Here is a 3,753-nt window from a genome sequence, read left to right as displayed (position 1 = left end):
TAAATACCTATTGTCAGTTGAGACTTGATTGTCAAGTCAGATGTATGTGGACCTTAAATTAGAGTAGATGAACACTATGACCTGGATAATTGTCCACCTCCCAGTTTATGCAACAATTTGGATATGCGATTTGTTGTGATTATAATTTTAAATTCTTAAAAAAAACAGAATTATCATTTGATTTATGATTTTATTTCTTTTTTAAATATAAAATTTTGATTAGTAAGTATTCGAGAGTCATTTGATGTGAGATATAAAATATAATAATTTTACGGATAAGATGTAGGATTCTTTTATCCTACTTTTGAATTGAGTATTAGGCAGTTCTGAAATTATTTATTCGACTATTTATATTCTAGTAATGAGATAAGTTATCTCAAATACATCATGAAGTAACTTATCTAGGAATTAATAATTCCGAGATAATTTGTTTCTAACCAAACGACCCCTAGGCGTATAGCTACACTAATAATACTTTTATTTTTTTATTTTTAAAAAAAAGACTCATCATTTTTAAATTTTAAAAATAAATACTTATGCTCAACGTAAAGAAATTAATTTATGTGAGGAATTATATTAAAGAGTAGGTCGTTACTATTATTGTTGATTAGTGAATCTTTAAAAATAACTGTGTATTTGAAAGTTTTATAATAGCAAATACTTATTTATAAAAGTAACATCAAAATCTGTAATTTATCAGTGCGACGTCTTAGGATATTTTAATTTCTTTTTAAACTATAATTTGCTCATTTGATAGATGTATAAGAATTGAAGAAATTTAATAGTTCTTATGACTTGTGGAATTTTTATGTTATACGAAAAATGTACAATTTAAGAAATTCAAATTACACGTCTAAACAAATTAACTTTTTACTTTAAATCATTCTAATTTTAAATCATATCTAAACGCAACCTTTAGTGTTCGCCAAAAGAATTGAGTGGGTACAAACGAAGTTGAATTTGTAAAATCAAAATCAAACACAAATAAATTAGGTCAAATCAACCTCCTCTTTTTTCGACCAAGCCAAAGAAATACAAATAAATGAACTAGATATTAAATTAGACAAAAGTAAGAAATTTGAATGTTAAAATGCAAGAATCTCTCTCTCTCTCTCTCTATATATATATATATTATATTATTTTACCAATATTTAGAAATGAGAGTTAGAGAGGACGAACACTGTAATATGTGTTTGTACGGAAAGCAATTTAAATTGTACTTAAAGTTGTCTAGCATTTGTGAATTGATTTAGGGGTAAATTGGTACTTGCTCCTCTACATTAGAAAGACATGTACAGTAGGTTGATAAACACGTGTACTCCTTTCTTTCTCTATGAACCAGGTGTACCGTGGTCAAATGGCCATACATTATTACTTTGTTTATGTCCTCCTGCAGTTCTCTTTGCCTCTCTTTGATTATCCCACATTCAAGTTGGAATTTTGAAGTTCTTGCTTAGTTTAAATCGGTAAATCTCTTATTCTCTATAATTATACCTATAAATATCTATTGTTTTATTGGTTGATTGGAAACTTTTTGGGTGTATTTCACGTGGAGGAGGAAAATGTTAACAAACATGTCGGAGGTTTCTAGCGAGGGAGTGTAACAGGGATACCAATTTTGTTTCCAATGAAAACGACGGAATGTGTATGTATCGTCGCTATTAACAGTGTCAGAGTCTTTGAAGGAAGGAAAAAGAACTCACAACGAGATGACACTAATGAGTTCTTTAACCTTCTTCATGGGTGCTCTCTTCTTAGCGACGAAATTATTTTCGGTGCTTCATAATATGCCCAACTTAATTGAACACTTCTTTTTATCTTTTGACAAATGCTCTACAAGTTTAAGTTGATTATTTCACACTTATTTTATTTTTTGTTCCTCAAATTATTTCTATTTCCTTGGTTCAAAATTAGGGTTCAGAAGAAAAGGCTGTTGATTTGAATAGATCTAGATGATAGTAATGAGTTGTTTGTGATTTCTTTTGTGTACACTTATTTTTATTTCTTTTGTGTGCTACTGATTGATCAACTCTGTTAGTTTTTGATCAGTTGTGAGATGGGCTCAATTTGGTAAAATGATTCAGATTTGTGAATTGGTAATCTTTCAAATATGACTCGGTTCAAATATGACTTATACAGTAAAAATTATGTTAAACAAGAATTCAAGAATGGTTAAGATAGTCATGTTTGAGGCACTATTGACTATTTAATTTGACATGCACCTTTAGTTGAGAAACAAATCAAATAGTACGAAACCCTCTTTCATGAACATAGACTCCTGTTTATAGTGCATCCTTCTTCATGCTTATCTAATTGTACATTAGTTGATTTTTAGGGGTAATTAATGGATTCACACACTCTTCTCTTTTTTTTGATTGATTTGGTTGATTGACGTTTGTAGATTAGGTGAAGACGTCTGTTTTAAATGTGATATTACATCGAGTGGTGCTAGCTGAGGAACTCAGAAGAATGTGAAAGTTACATTTATGCTTATGCAAGGTAATCCTTCGTTCTTCATGTTTACTGTGCGTCTCTTAGTTCATTTCAATTTAAAACAATTTTGGTCATTGATAGGGCTCATCATAATTTTCTATGAAGATTGAAGCTTAAAGGACAATCTATTTCTTTTCCAATGAATTCCAGTCAACTCCCTCGATGAGCTCAACTAGAATTATGCTATTGTTACTGAGAACTCCTGAAGAAAGTTCAGAGACTAACTAAAATAGTGAGATAAAGCTGAAAGGAGTGAAGAAGAAAGAGAAAATCGAGTAAGTAATATACTTTCCTTACAATTATTCAAAACAATCTGGCCATTTGACTCAATCTCATAATGAGTGTCTTAAAATTTCAATTAAGATCAACAGTCTTCACACCCTGCACCCATTGAGAAGAGCATCCAAAATCAATAACAATAATTCTCAGAAAAGATAAAAAGTTTGACACTAATAGATTCATTTTAATAAAAAACAATTGCAGGGAGAAGATATTGTTGACCAAGAAATCTTCAGGAAAAAAAATACAGGACCACAACTAGATCACATGGTTAATATTTTGACTTGTAACAAGCTGAGCATTATTTCCACCGAATGAGCAGATTCATCATATCATCAATCAACTGATGACTATAGTAAACATGTATCTATTCTTGAAAGATAAAAACATTGTAATTTAGTTAAGTTTGATTGGAACAAGTTTTGTTCCCTCATGTTTTATGATTTTATACATTATTGACCTTTTCAATCTGTCCTAATTGACGACCAATCCTTTTACTCACACGTTATAAAGGCATGACCATATATTAATTAATCATCCTTCCATTCTCCTTTGTCTGTTGGTAAATAAGTGAGCAACATTACACTATATGTTAGATTAGTTCTTTATATGTTACTCCATTAAACACACTGAAAAAGTCACTCTTAAGATTTTCATTTCCTACCATTTGAGCAAAAAATATGAATTTATTATTACCACCATAGTTTTCATAGCTTTACTAGGTGGTAATGCATCAGAAAACTGTTAGTTTTTTGTGTCGATGAGGTGTTACCGTTGAATTTCGTTGATCATATAGATTGTAAATATCCATCCACTCTATCGTAACCTTACTTTTCCACTTTATATTTTCCTCTCAAATTCTCTATCATATGTATTAGGCAGAAAATTTGTGCATGAAATTTGTAAATATCAGCACAATAATGTTCTTATTGATATATTATGAATGGGCAATCTCTTTTGGGTGCCTTAGATCCACATAAG

General features: G+C 30.2%; 1 long non-coding RNA gene across 1 annotated transcript; it reads left to right on the top strand.

Moving 5' to 3' along the window:
• The first annotated feature begins 1,360 nt into the window (after nucleotides 1-1,360).
• LOC125874532 (uncharacterized) lies at nucleotides 1,361-3,120 on the top strand. The gene is made up of 4 exons (XR_007447277.1): nucleotides 1,361-1,466; nucleotides 2,407-2,499; nucleotides 2,575-2,768; nucleotides 2,977-3,120. It is a non-coding gene; the product is annotated as an uncharacterized LOC125874532 (long non-coding RNA).
• Nucleotides 3,121-3,753: the final 633 nt, after the last annotated feature.

The sequence above is a fragment of the Solanum stenotomum genome, chromosome 8 (genome assembly GCF_019186545.1).
Source record: "Solanum stenotomum isolate F172 chromosome 8, ASM1918654v1, whole genome shotgun sequence".
Taxonomy (NCBI): Eukaryota; Viridiplantae; Streptophyta; class Magnoliopsida; order Solanales; family Solanaceae; genus Solanum; species Solanum stenotomum.
The sequence above is the reverse complement of the archived record's forward strand: the minus strand, read 5'-3'. Positions and strand labels throughout refer to the sequence as shown.